This window comes from Protopterus annectens, chromosome 1.part0 (assembly GCF_019279795.1).
Source record: "Protopterus annectens isolate FY-2018-M chromosome 1.part0, PAN1.0, whole genome shotgun sequence".
In the NCBI taxonomy this organism is placed as follows: Eukaryota; Metazoa; Chordata; order Ceratodontiformes; family Protopteridae; genus Protopterus; species Protopterus annectens.
Genome location: NC_056725.1, coordinates 57,401,171 through 57,417,241, shown reverse-complemented (window position 1 = coordinate 57,417,241; position 16,071 = coordinate 57,401,171).

Here is a 16,071-nt window from a genome sequence, read left to right as displayed (position 1 = left end):
TTCCAAATAAACCTCTCACAACCCCCATGTATTTTTCTAAAAAAAAAAAAAAAAAAAAAAACTACAACAAAATGTTTGTAAAATTTTAACATGAGTAACAGGTGTTGCATGTCCCTTAACATGCTTTTTCTGTTGTTTTTTTAAATGCCAGCATATCTAAAAAATATTTGATCTACTGATGTTGGCAAAAGAGAATGACATATATGTTTTTAATGGCTGCAAGGCTTAGCGGTGTATTTTGTTGGGCTCTCCACCACTCATCAGTGTTGACACCCTTTGAGACAGACTATTCTGCAAGACTGTAAGCATTGCACTCAGTCATGCACAACAGCCAGGCCTTTTAGCATATAACATTGACAAGTTTGACTGCTTCTGGGTAGATGGCCTGTCATTCATTTCCCATGCCATAGCACAGTAGTTGAAAAATAACTGTAAATTCTGCTGTTTGTTAAAGATTGTATGGCCTTTGAGGCACTGTGGTTCCATGCTATTTCGTAATGAGACTTATAAGTTCAGTGCAATGTTCTGCCACAAATGCTGCATAGTGGCAGTAGCTTGGTTTGTTGTTTTTGCAGAATGAGCCTTAACAATTGTAATGTTGCATCATCAGATGTAATATGTTGCAGAGGAAAGTCTTATTACGGGCAGGTATTTTCAGGTTATTCCTTGGAGGCAGCCAGGAGCACCAGCACATCAGTACAGTGTAAACTGTCATTTTGAGAAAACTCATCATCCTGACTCTGCAGTAATTAAAGTAGTAATGCAATTTTCACAAGGCCTGCAACTTAATTTAAGTCTTGGAAGGCGTAAACCCAGATCTGCAGCTTAAGACCAAGAAAGTTGGCCACATGCAGAAAGTTGAGCAACAATCCCTAAAAGACTGTGTTGAAGACTTTCAGCATGTAGTTTGCTTTGTCACTTGTAACTTCTAAAGTATCTCCAGTCTAATAGTCCAAAGAAGGCATTTCACTCTCTAAGGTGCTTTCTTGAGTAACAAAAGAAACCACCTGTGGACTACAATCAAAATATTTCATTATATTACATGATTACTGGTAGCAGTCATGTGACTTGTTGTCTAAGGGTACGATTCTTACTTTGTATGTAAGATGTCCTGGGTTCAAATCCCTGACAGGGTATTCACTGGGGGAGGGGGTTGGTATAATGCTTAAGGTCATAACCTCACAGATAATATTGGCAAGGCTTATTGTTTGCTGATTGGTAGCCTAGTATTTACCTGTGAACCTATAAAGAGGTAGTGGCTTAATTTTTTCATTGGCCTTAGTTTATGAACAGGATGTTGTGAAGCTGAGGCTATTCAACCCTTTGTGATTTAAAACCCTCACAGTATTTTAGATACTTAGTAGTCTATTAATCCGGGAACTCTTAAAAAGCGTTGGGGTAAATATGCAATTGCCCATCCATTTATCCAAATGACATTTGTGCTTTGCTTTATGTGGAGTGAAAGACTGTTCCATAGAAGTGGTATTCTCTGTGATACACTTCTGTCTCACTAACATGTTCTATTTATTTTCCAAAAGAGGCGGAGATCCCCTGAGTGGATGCTTATATCATTTGACTTCCAAATGTGTAATAGGTCTGAAATAATGGGGTCTGTTGATGCTCTATACATGAGTCACCTGCTGCCTCTCTGTGGTCTATATGATGCTGAGAAGACAGGCAAGGTTTTGAAATGGCCTGCATAGCTTTTATGATTTTGGCCCTTATTTTTTTTAATGAGGAAGCTTTGCAGTCTTTCCATTTGTGAGACAGGTGCATACCAAAAGAGGCCATTATTAATCAGGTGTTCTGTTTTACTTCCCAAGGATGAACTTTAGAGCAAGAAAGTTTGTATAGGGGATCTGTTTTAAGTGGAAATAATATGGTGGTATCCTGTGTTTTACTCCTTTGAGCTTCTTTGAACTGTCACAAATTGTATGTTTACCATATTTGGAGTTTAACTGTTTTGAGATGCTCTTTTTTTTTTTAATATTAGTTTCGATTTATTTTTACAGAATTTCCAGTCAACACGATTACTGTGCAGAACTCTGAATGACATATATGCCATTGTATTGCTATTGATATGCTGCAAGAATTCAATGACAATTAAAAGTTGCTGTTTTGATGTTTGTTTAGTGACTTTGTTAAAATGGCCAGCACGGTGCTCCGGTTTCCTTCCACATCCCAAAGACATGCTGTAGGTGGATTGGACACTCTAAACTGGCCCTAGGTGTGTGTGTGTGTGTGCCTTCTGTGGAAGGCTGGGCACTGGGATGGTAACTCGACACTGTAAAACTCCACTGCCAATCATGAGCGGACAGGTGATCCGTTATGGCAACCCCTAACTGGGAAACGCTGAAAGAAGAAGTTGAAATGGCTAGCACACTAGGTCCATGGGTATCTATAGGTTCATTCTTGAAAATAAACACCCATCTTTAGGAAGGCTACATGCTGAAGGCAGAGTATTGACAACAAGGTGGTTCTGAACTCTTTGGGTTTAGGAGAATAATACTTTGATTTGGAGAAAATCCCTAAAGTGTAGTAAATGTAAATACCACTTACTAGTGTAGTAAATGTAAATACCACTTACTGATGTAGTAATTGTCTTACCATGTACGATAACACATTTTATAGTGTTTGATGCAAAAAGTGTGTTATAAATCTCTTATTTTCACAATTAATTTTGTTGATAAGTACAGCCCGCTGAAAATCTTCTTGAAGCTGAAAATCATGGATATCACATCATGGAAGACTGGACCCAGAGTGCCCTCTAGCTACATTAGAGTACAAGTTGCCCCCTATGTCTCATTGGTGAAATGCCCTAAATTAAAAATGAACTCATAGTGATTCATTAGTGAAACTATGATGTAAGTAAGTAGCTGTTCCTTTAAAAAGTATGTTTTTTAATTTACCCAGAATGGATTGCTGCTGTATGAAAATTATTGGTAATATCCAAGTCAATATCACATGATGGATGTGGCCTGAAGAAAAGAATGAGTAAGTAGTGGTGCAGTGGCCCATTCAGGTGTGGGCTCTGTTTTAATACTAGGTTGGTTGGATTACTTTTCTAATACTAACTATGCTGTACAGCATGAGGGAGTAGGTTAGGAGCTGCACTCTTGAGCATCCCATCCTTAGGATGAGATGTTAAACTCAGACTCCATCTACCTGTGCTGGTTGATAACTTGGTGGATGTAAAAGATCCCACAACAGTTATCAAAAAGAGTAGGGGTTCTTTATTTACATATATATGCACATATTTATATATATCGTATAATCTCTGTTTACATATTTACATTTTGACATACACCACCATAAATCCATATTATCTGTTAAACTACAAAAAGAAAAAAATAAGTTAAGTAAAAGAAATTAAACAAGTATTGGGATGTCCACATATCCTGGACAAATTCCCCCTCGTCAGTGTGAATATCAAATCAGATCTCCCCTGTCCATTAACCTATTGTCACTAATCTAGTCAACAAAGTGTAAATAAATAAATGTTACATTCTATGTTTTAAATGATTACGTGATTTTACAGAGACTCTATTATATATATGGCTACCACTTTTCAGGGTTTTTTCCTGACAGACAAGAAAGCCTTATTTATATTTAATTGTGTTGCCAGAATAGCCTTTTCTTTGTTTTAACTGACAACCTGAGGGATATGAAATGTATCCATTAGCAGACACTTAGAATGATCAAAAGTATTGTTAGGTTTCACCTGGCTCCAAAGGAAGCAACCCTAGTATTTTTAGCTCCAGGTTTCTTGTTTAAGCTCTTTACTTTAATAAGACATTTTTAAGTAAATGGTTTCCTTTTTTTCCATCTGTACAGTATTTTAATACATATTAGTAAAAGCAAGAATGCAGATGCTTTAACTATTTAGATAGGGTTATTAATGCAATGAGATTGAAATCTTTCAAGTGACAATTATGGAGTGTAGGAGATATTTAAAACTGACATATAGTAAATGGCTCTACATAAATAATGTATAGTTATACAACAGGGAAAAGCAGAAGCATGATTAACCAGTATAAAGCATATATAATTCATGATCTGGTATAATATAATAGGAATTAAATAATACATTTTCCGGCAGCTTTTAGGCGAGTAGTATAATATGAACATTATATCAGTGAGTATGTATTTACATACTTGTTTTGAAATTATGTTAAGCATAAACATATTCTTGTTTTACCATCAAAGGCTTGACTACAGAAGTGAAGGGCATTATTTCCTGAGAGGGCTGTTTTCCTGGATTAAGTTATGATTGAAGACATCATCCAGCAGCCACTATCTGTAGTAACACAATGCATGATAGAGTACTTCCATTATTACAAATGAGCATTTTGCTAAAATGTTGCCTCTTGCTTCCTAGTTGTGTTTAATGTAATACATTGCTGAGTCATACAATATCCCGATACTATATTTGATTTGCTGTCTAATTTTCAGTCTCATGTGGTGATGTTTGAGTATTTGTAGATTACACAAGATTGATAAATTATTTCCACTGTAACTCCAAGAACAGCTAATCTCCCACTTCCTTCCTAATCTATTTTAATGACTTGGTGCTTGATTTTAGAACTTCCTGTTTAACAACAAAGACCATTAGCTTATCTATCTTTATTCAACCAGTTTATTACAGTTAAGGTTGCATAATGACTTTCTGGTTTCTCTATAATTTCCAGGAGGACAGGGGAAATAGCTTCATCTTTCCATCAGCTATTAACCCAGCTATCTTCTATATATATGTACAGGATCATGTTTTAAATTTCCAGTGTTTTAATTTTCCATAATGTTACGCTTTTTTATTTTTTGTCTGATCTTAAAACCATACTTGATCTTTTAGTTGATGAACCTCCAGAGTGGAGCAAAACTACTAGTTCTAAAATTAGGTGGTATGATATCTCAGTAGATTTATGGTGTGGAGATATTACAGCCCCCCTCCTCTTTCTATTGAGTCATTTACATGGATGAGATCATGCTTTGTCTACACACACATAATTCATTTTGCTTACTTCTAAGACAAAGCATTAGCTGAAATTATATGCAGGAAGATTACCAGGAATCAAAATGAAGTTTACAGTGCTGATGTGAACTCAACCTTATCCTCTTATGACAATTCCAGAGGAAATGACAACAAGAATGAGTTAACCACGACGAGCAAAGCTGTGAACAACCACTCACTTTATTAAAAAAAAACACATACCATAAACGCTTAACTGTAATCAGAGCGTTTTCATCTTTCTCAAAGTAAAGACTTCATCAGATGTAGTAAATCCTCATTCCAAAATCATTTATATAGTCACAATTGACTAAATAAAAAACTAATTAAAACTGCTGTAAACCCAATTGCTTTCCCACAACAAAAAAAAAAATCACAAATAAATATGCAAATATAAATAGCTTAATCAAATCTCTTGTGTGAAAGCACAAGTTATATTGTGTTGTATAAAGACCTATACATAGATATTTAAATAATTAAAAGTGTAATATGCTGTATGAAATGTTAAATGCAAATACATGTCACTTTGCTATTAATAGTTCCAGTGTATTCTGGAAAGATAAAGAAAGAACACTATCTGCTGGTACAACACATTATCACATATATTGTGAAGAATATTGATATAAAAATCATACAATAGTAAAAATATGAACTGATAAAAATGTTAACATAGAAAATTTGTATAGTGTTAGTAAACATGGTTGAAAAAATCAGTAGAGTGGGTGCAATAGTTCAATGTTTTACGTAGGAAAAACTAACAGGTTGTTTAAAGAAAGAATCCTACATCACAACAGTGACAATAGATTAGCTGTAAGGACTAATGCCTTAGCCAACCATATACATGGCCATCCTGGACCTAACTTTCTTTTTTCATGTTTAGAAAAAATAAACATCACTGCTAGGGGAGGCAACATCGTAAGTAAAACTGAAATAGTGGAGATCAAGTGGATAGCAGACCTATAGGCTGACAAGAAACCCATTTTAAATGGCTTGGTTTCTTTAAAACCAGTATTAAAAATGCAGGAACTTGAAGTAATTTGGTCCTAATGCTTGATATAATGATGGGTTCATTTTGAGCATACTATGGATCTGAAGAAGGCTTTGCTGAAAGTGCTTATCTTGTTGTTGGCTTCTGCCATTAGAACTTATGGTGACTGTTTATTGATTTTAACATTATCTGCTTCTTTTGGACTTTTTTCCGGTGGTGTTTTACATGCAATTCCTTTAACAAGGGAATAGCAGTTTCAAACATATAGTTTTATGTTTTCCTACTATATATTCTCCCCATGAAGAATCAGCGATTTATTTGATATATTTTATGTCAAGATATAAGGTTAAGACAGGCCAGTAGGAATAAAAGATTAAACACCGGGAAAGAGGTTTGGTATGGTTGGGGTATACTGTGATGTATCAGAGCATTCATGAGGGGTTATTACAGGAACATAGCACTTATTTTTTAGATAATCTTTAAGTGATGGCTTAAAGTAGTTAGTGGATGAGATTGAGAGAATGGAGTTAGCAAGGGAGTTCCATATGTGAGATATATCTGGAAAATAAAGATAAATTTTAGAACTAGAAAACCTTTTCCATTTGCTAATATATGTTTTTCTAGTAGCTGGCTTTCCTGCCTCCATTAGTATGTGCTGCATGTCGTTAGTAAGAAGGTGCATAAAAGGAATGAAGCCCCTATCGTCCAGGCAGTCAGCTGAAGATGACTGATACTGGGGTACATCACATAGCCCTGTTCATGTGTTAGTAGATCCAGGCAATGAGAAATCTTGTGGTAATTACCTCTGGCCATTTCCAAAAGAAGGGAGAACCAAGGTTCGCTGGGCCAGAAGGGAGTCACCAGAATGATCATGGGGATTCCTTCTGAATCTTCAGAAGTGCCCTGAATATTAGTGGAAAGGAAGGAAAAAATACAGAAACATTCCTGTCCAAGTCAACGAAAAGTTATCTTTCTTCCAGGCCATCTTGCATTGAGTCCTGGAACAGAATCTTGTCAGTTGATTGCTCAATAAGGAGGCAAAGAGGTCTACTTAAGGAACTCCCAGCAGACTGATGAAATCTTGGAAGATCCCCTGATAAAGTTTCCATTGAGGGTATGTCCTGGTCCTGCTCAGCTTCTCTGCAACACAATTTTGCTCTGATGGAAGGTAGATGTCTGTAGAGTGAAATTGAGCCATGTAGCTATATCCCAAGCTAACATGGCTAGTCTGCAAAGGGAATATGACATGGTTCCTTCTTGCTTTTTGATATACCACATGACTGTGATATTGTCTGTAACCACTTGAAGAGGTCCCAAGGACCAAAGATGGCTCAGAGAGTAGAGTGCTTTGATTAGGGCAAGCATCTCCTTGATATTTATTAGCTTGCATCTGTCCTTGGTGTTCCACAGCTATTTAGCACTTTTGTTCCTCCTGATACTCCTCACCAAGGAAAGTCCAAAGCATCTGTGGTGAATAACTGATTTGGAGAAAGAAAGGAAAAGGGGAGACCTGGATTTAAAGATATCTGTTGTCTCCACCAAAAGATTTACTTTCTGACAAACCCCAGCAGTGGAATTTGAAACGATGAAGGGTGTTGATGCTGAGACCAAAGATATGTCATGTATTACTGCATCTTTTTCATGATGAGTCTTGCCAGGGTTTCATTAGACTCATAGATGCCAGGGGATGCAAAAATCATGAGGTATTCTCTCACAGTGACTAAAGTCTGAGTGGAAAACCTTAGAAAAAGATCTTGATAAAGATCTATTTTTTTCCCATGGAAAAAAAGTTCTTTGAACTGAGGTGTCTGTTTGACATCCCAGGAACACAATTCTGTCAAGAAAGAATTTGAATGTTCTCATGGAGTCACAGCTTGTGGAAGAAATCTCTCAACCAAGAGAGAGATTCCTGTCACTTTGAAAAAGACTCTGTCAAGATAAGTAAGTCACCTAAATATGGAAAAAATGTGGATACCCTCTAGCCTACAATAAGCTATAATTGGAGCTAGACACTTTTTTAACACTCTTTGTGTGGTGGATAGCCCCAAGGGAAAACATTTGAAGTCTGGATAAATAGGGATGTGATGATAAGTATCTTGTAAGTCTAGTGTTATCAGAAAAATTGAAAGAGGAAACAGGTTGTGAAGTGACATCATTTTGGATTAAGGTGTGATGCCCGTGCACTGGCCCAGCAATTAAGGAGCCTCAATCCTCACCACTAACACCAGTGAGGGGCATCCATATAGGGGAAGGATAATAAATACACACAGTAAAGTACAATTTCCGTTAAGAGCACACAGATCAGTCAGTCTGGGGTTGGTTTCTCCTTTTCTCTCCATGTCCCCAATAAGACTCCCCACTGGCACAGCTATAGGGTCCAGATCTCAGCCAGCTGTCCTTGCCCAAGTAGCTGATACACACATACTTCAAGATAATTATGCAGCCACACAGATACTCCTGAGGAAGGCTGGCACAGGTTCTCCAGCTGTGCCCCTTTTACCCAGACTGTATGGTACAAATCACTGCCACAACCCAGCTAATATTTATCAGCTACTCAGAGGCCCTTAAAATGGTGTCCAGTTATTATTGTGCAATATTATTATCCAAATGTTAAGTGCAACCTAACAGTCAAGACTCATTTGGAGTGACTTGGTACAGTCTCACTATATACATGCAATGCACTCTTAGAGCTTAAATTATCTCTACACAAAACAGCCACAGTTGAAAGGTTTAAAATATTTAATAATAAGTAATAAAAACACAAGACAATACACAGTGCCAGTCAAGAGTTCAGAGATCACAGAGAAACACTTAAAATAATACCATGGAAAAGTTCTGACATCACAGAAAAACAAACTAGTCTAATCTTCCTATTTCATAGCTATATTTAAGAAAATACACAGTTCTAAAATCCTACTTACATACAAAGCAAGACAATGCTAGTGATGTTGGATGTTCTCAAGACAAAATGCTAAGAGCTCTCTGATTCTCTCTCTTTAAATTGATAACACAGAGCTGCTTCACATGGCATCATTCTTCACACTTCTCTGGTGTTCCCAGGCTAACAGAAACTACATTTACATTCTTTACACCAGGTCAGAAACCAGAGCAATAAAGGACATTTATACATGCAAATTCTAGCCATTAACTCTGGTCTCAAAACAATTGGCAGAATTCCTTCATCCAGCATATCAGAGCTGACTTTAAAAATCAAAGACAGTCATAAAATGCTTGACTTAGCTTTCTTACAGCAGAGTTCACTGTTGACATTTTTGAAGTTTAAGATTTTACCAACATTTTTCCCCATTTAAGAGAACAAGCCTGTGGCTTATATTAATATTTACAAATGACAGAATTATCTACAGAATTCTATCTGGCTAGGCTGGCAGCCTTCCCCTATCTTCACATAAGACATTATCACAAACAGGTTTAGGAAACAAAGATCCAGAACTGGTCTCCAAGATTTTTCTTTTTTATTGGCACAGATACATCTTTGAATAAAAACTCTTCCCCATATGGGAAGGAGAAACTAGTTCTATCACTCCTTGGGACAGCATGCCCTCAAAAAACAGGTGGACACAAAGGAGTCTGATCTGCAGGAAGAGGAATGACCCCGTGGAAAGGAAGAGTATTTCCTCCACTGCCATCTGCAACACAGATGAATGATTTTCAGAACACATTTGTCTGAAACTATCTGTTGCCAAAGAGAAAAATGGCGATTCAGATTTTGTGGAAGAAAAAAAGGGGCCAGGATGGGAGGGGGTCACATGGTCTCTTGAATAGTCATTCAGACTTGTTGGACTGTCCTTGGTTTTGGGAGGTTCAAGACTTATTTTTGGGAACCCCCGTGCCATTCTTCTTAAATGTCTGTTTACTTGTATTTTTGAGACTGTTTATTTCATTTTTTTGCCAGAATTGAATGAGGAGATAGAAATTCCCTTGGAAAATTTGGAAAAGGATAGCCAACAAATCTTAAGAGATTCCTTGAATCAGCTTGCCCCTTTCATCATACTTTTTGAACACCTCTTCAGCAGAATGTCCAAACACTAAATCTCAATCCAAGGGAGAATTTAAAACCTCATTTTTAACATCATATGGGAGGTTCTGAGAATGCAACCAAGCAAACCTCCTCAAAACCGGTGGCCATAGCCCTGGCAGAAGTTACCAACAAAGTCCTATACATACTGTAAACAAGGAGTAGGGCCTGTGCAATACAACTTTAACATAAAAGCCTGACAATTCAAATGTTTGGAAATCAAAGTTTTAGAAGTATAAAAGTTTTCCCCATGCATGTCAATACTTGTCCATCCTTATCAGAATAAGTAGGACTGGAATTAACTACGTGCTTAGCAGCAGTGGGATCAACTAAGGCTATAGCTGCTGGATCAGGTTTTGGAATAGTGTATAAAAGTTTTAAAGCCAAAGGAACTTTATAACTCCTATCTGCCTTTTTATTGGCAGCTGGCTGACTCTCAGGAAAATTGCAGGCAGAGGGGCCAGAAGCTGTTGAAGACTGGGGGGGGGGGGGTGGAGGGTGATAGGGGCACTTAGTGATCTAAAAAGGGCAATTTTTTAAAACTGTTTACTACCACAACATAGGTTCACTTGGAGGACATTTTAAGCTAAGCCAATTTCCATTTTGGTGCTTGAATTAACATTTCCTGATTGGTCTTACCTGTCCCATGGCTGATAATTATATATTAGCCATAGTGACAATAAATGTGATCACACTATAGATAATTTGAGGGGACCCATGTAAGGGATGCAGCATTTAGGAACTGCCTCTATCCATTAGTGGCACAAGGGGCAATCCTGGAGTACATTTTCTATTACCAAGTTGCATTTGAATATGGACAGGGATGAGCTTTGTTTTACTTCAGTGGATTGTCTGTTCTGGATATATATCCATTTCTCCACAACATTCAGTTTAGATACCTGAACTGAGTATTTCTGATGCCATTTGACTTGTTGATGTTCAGTAGGTCCATCTGTATTAGGTCAGAGGATGTCTTGTATGCCAGACATTTCACCTCTAAGCACTCTGTAGGATACTGAGTATAGTGATAAATCTTTGAGATGGTCTATGCAAGACTTATTGTTTAGGACTTGTATCCTTTTTTGTAAGGTATCTCTGTGGGTATTCCAATTGTTGCATGGGTCTGGACAGATACATGCCAAAGTGGGCATTATACAAACTGACTGACCTAATGAGGTCTTTGTAAAGGGGGACAATAACATCTCTAGATCTAGTCACAATCAATGTGTTTATAAGCTGTGCAATATAGAAAGACTTTCTTATGACTCTGGGCATATGTTGGTCAAAAGTTAGGACACTGTACACACAAGTTCCTAAATGCCAAACAACTGGGTTAGTTCTCAGGGGGCATTGTCAATTTGGCAGTTCCCTGGAGTAGATGACTTCCCAAATGATACGATAATGTATTTCTTGGAGTTTAGTTTCAATTCATGATTCTAGCACCAGTTATTGTTTGGGACAAATCTTCCTGCATGATGGTTAGGTCATTTGGGAATTCAATAACTGCTCCTAGTGTGCAGTCATCTCAAACTTAGTCGGCCAAAGCCCTTTGGTACTTCCTTTTACTTTTGAGATGTATATGCCAAACAGAAAAAGTCTCAGCACTGAATCCTGGGGGACTCCATTGGTGACTGTTCTTCTTCCCCTGTTTTGATCTCCTGCATCCTGTGAGGTAAGCATACATGCATATATTCTTTAATCCACTTTCTTGATTGTATTAACCTGATTGTATTAAATTATATTCCTTGTATAATACAGCACCACTTGTTAGAATGTGTTTTAAATTTGTAGTTTGGAACAGTCTTCTAGTAAGCAATGAAACAAAATGTATGAACCAATGAACCAATAATGACAAAACTACCCATTTCAGAAAATTTCAACCATAAAAGGCCACTCAAACTTCTGTCATTACAATCCACCAATATCAGTAAATATGCACAATTTCTGCAGAAGTAAGGCATCTAAATAATTCCACATTAAAGGGATCTGTAACTAATGAAGAGGTTGCTGCTAGCAAACAACTTTATATTTCATTGTTTCATCTACAAATAAAGTGCCTGTTGCCGTTGAAGAATAAATTGCCTATGCTACATTAAAAATGATAAGCTAGTAATTTTGCAATAGGGAATGGATGGCAAACTGATAACAGGTTCATATTTACTAGGTAATGTCTCCAAAGGAGGACATTCATAGGACTGCAGCATCCACTCCCATTAAAGTACAACACTGTACAGTATCAGTGATCCATCTGCATACTGTGGGAGTAGAACCCACAGCCTTCTGCATCAAAATAAGTATACTACCTGTTGTTAGTTTAACTTCTGCACACGAATCCACATTAGCGTGAAAACTCCACTTCATTAATTTGTCCTGACAGGACTTGTAGCTGTAAAACTGGGGAGGGGGATGGGGAGCCCCCCCTCCCCCTCCCCCTGGCTCTATGGTTCCGGCGCCCATGATTGCAGGCAGAAACACACACACACATCCTCTAAAGCAGACAGAACAGGAGGAATAGGTGTAGGTTCTGGAAAATCTTTCTGTAACAACTTAGTATTTTCTGAGGGACTGAGAAAACCTCAGTGTTTTCCCACTGAAAACACTGTCATATTCTAGCAATAGTCTCAGAGAAAGAAAACCCCCCACAGGGAGAATCAGAAAGTGAGCTCTTCTCTAAGTCTGAATCAGAAATCTGAGGAAAAACCTTATATCTATCCCGGCATCTTCATGTTAGCATTTAGAATCTTGAATCTCTTCAGAAAAAGAGTAATATCTCCTTTTAACAAAAACTGCTTTAAAATAAGGCTAAATAGCCTGAATTAAACCCTGAGCCAGACCCAGTAAACTACTCTTATTGATAGAAATACGAGGAGGAGAAGACACCTGCTCAGTTTTCTGTTTATTTTTGGCAGGGAAAAAGGGGCCAGCTGTGTTAATAATGGCAGCAGCAACTTCCCCAGAGTTGGGTATAGCGTTCTGACACAACAGAGAAAATGTTCCTGTTCCCTCTTCCAGGACCAATAAGAGTAGCTCCCCCTTGCCTACTAAAGGGACCCCAACAGCCACAAATGATGTGGTTAAGGTACAACAAATGGCCACAGCAGAATCACCCACCTGCAGCTAAGGCAATTTGCTAGCCTGCTGTGGTGGCAAATACTGTTTGCTTATTTTTTTCTTTTAGTGTCTGGAAGAAGGACCGACCATGGGACCGGCACTCTGTTTCATGGTAAAGCTGAAAATGTTGCCACCTTCCCAGGAAGACAAGCATCAATTGATAGTAAACACTGTCTGTCCACAAAAGCTACTTTTTTGACAGGAAAATGCAGTAAAAAGCACTTTAAAATACTATGTCAGCCCCATAAAAGAAAAATAAATAATTCTCCACAGGATCCCACTCAGACTTGTCTTTTAGTCAGCTCAGCTCGAGCTGCATGACAGTTTGGGCAAGTGGAAGGTACCCTGAAGCTTTGGAAGCTGGCTGGTTGTTATAGCCTTGGCAGGATATAACCCAGATAGCTAAGGCTGCTGCAGCAGTTCTCAATATGATGAACATCATGTTTTTTTAGTACTTCTGTTTTTGCTAAATGGTTGGAGTTGACATTAAAAAATGAATGGCAGAGCTGAGAGAGGAAGGTTGTAAATGAGTAATTGGAGCCATGATAACCTGATAAGTCAGGATTGTAAAATATAAATTAACCTTAAAAAGCATATCCTGTCACATATTTAGAATATGTCTAAAGATCAGCTCATTAAATTCCTTTTCTCTAAATACCTAATCTATATGATTAGTTTTCAGGAAAAATTGAGAATTCTATATCTGAAATTTAGGGAATTTATCTTTTCTACAGTAGAATTGCGAAACATCACCCTTAGATAAAATGACACCATATGAAAAGCAAATTTACTTGATGATGCCAGACTTGAATTTTGATTCTGTTAATGCAAAATATTTAGGAAATGCAAAAGGGTTTACAGCAGCAAAATGACAGAGGCAGAATTGTGAAGTTTTTCTGTCTTCCACACCTTCACAATTTGCTGCCATACCTAGTTGAGTAGCAGTGCCAGGTTTGCAGCAACAAAACCTACCACACAATGCTTGTTGTTGTAGCATTGATAAACAAGCCTCTTGGCTACAAAGTTCTTTTGATTATGTTTGTGATTATTTGTAAGGTAACAGTGGAAAAAAATGACTAAAGTAGTTTGTATGGGTGACACAGCGACCTGTATTTTAAGTGGAAAAAGATCTGAATGCTGGGAGTTTACACCTTGAGTTGGTACTTAACATGCAAAAGTCTGTTGACTATAGTCTGACAGCTGATAATGTGCTGTGTAACTTCCTTGTTAAATGTTTAATATGGAGTAAGGAAAAAGGCTTTGCTAAAAGTCTGCTAGACTATAGCTGCTCTTCCCATTCAAGTACATTGCTGATATAGTGTAAAGGCTGCCAGGTAAAATTCACATGGTCCTAGACTTAAGTATCTGTGCTGCCTTGAAACATGTAGCTTGTGACACTTAAAACATTCTTTAATTCTTCTGACAGCTGGGTGAGTGGTCTATTTCAAGTATTCTTTTCAACCACAGCCCATGCGCAAAACTGTTACAGGAGTTATAAGAAAGAATTAAAACAATGACTAAAATGCAAAGAAAGCTTGCATTAGTGATTGATTAGTGCAGAAAAATGTAACATATGCACTATAATATGCAGTTTTTATAGGGGGTTGAAAGATCACATTTGTTAAGTATGACAGAGGCAAGCATTGTGGTTAAAAGTGTTCCATGAGGCCTACTTAAATGATAATTAAACTTATACCTTTATTTAGTCAATGTGGATAATGTCACTGTTTAAGCACCAGAGAAATCATACCAACTGGTCTATGATTTCCTAACTTTGTCTTCGTTTCCAATTAATTTAAAGAGGCCACATCCAGTATTCTGCACGTCTACAAAATTTCTCATTTCCTGTGAAACACTAAGTAGGATTGCCAGTTGTCAGTGGTCTAGTCTGTCGGTTTATATTGTAGGATATGTTACATTTTAGCCAACTGCTTTCTGCACTTTTATCTTTGCAGATGCATCTAGATTTTGGTATACTATAAAATAATTACAGTCTGTCACTCCCTCCTTAGAGAACACTGTCTATAATGTTTTTTTTTTCTACAGTTTCATGTTATATGTATTGTATCTTTAACATATCTATTAATTATACTCAAATGAGGATCATAATAAGAACTGATGTTGCTTTAAATGTCTACACATGTTCCTCTTTATTCTTAAAGTTATTTATATGAATATACTGTCTCAGGTTTTAAAATAAATAGCTGGCTACACCTGGCACAATATTTGTGTGATGATAAACATATGTTACAGACAAATTTATGTTAACATAAAATACCCAGATTTTCAGAAAACGAAAAGGGTAGCAGTAATGACAGATGGAGTCCCCGGCAGTGGATACTTTTTTTTTATTATTATATATTGTCAATAATAAAGGAAAACATACTCGGCACCAAAGGCCAGTTCAAATGGATTAACCAATTAAATGGAGAGAGGCTGAATGTAATTGTGTTCAGTGTGTAATGTTGTTAAATTCAGTTTAAATATGGCAAGTCTTAAAGTAAATTAGTCCCCTTGTCAATGAGACAAAATTGGGAAAAAAAAGCAGTGAAGTCAAAAGCAACTGTAAGTATGGAGAAACATTCATAACACAGACGTTAGTATGTCTGTGTTTGTGAGTCGAGTTTGTGTGTGTGTGTGCAAGCGCACATATGATGAAATCATGTTGTTTATATGGTTACATAATTATTGGTTGTCATGTTACTTGGTTGACACCAAAGTCAGACCATAGTCAAAAGGGACCCTAGGCAGGGTAATGAATCACGGCCTCCCACAGTAGCCCCCTGGCAGCTGCCCCCCCCCCTGCAGCTATTCCAGTGTATCATCACTTGGCTGTTCTCCCTAGTTACTATAAACACTGTTCAAACCTGTCAGTGGTCCATCTTTGTCTGAATAATTTCATTTAAAACTTGTATTTCAAATTTTATAGCT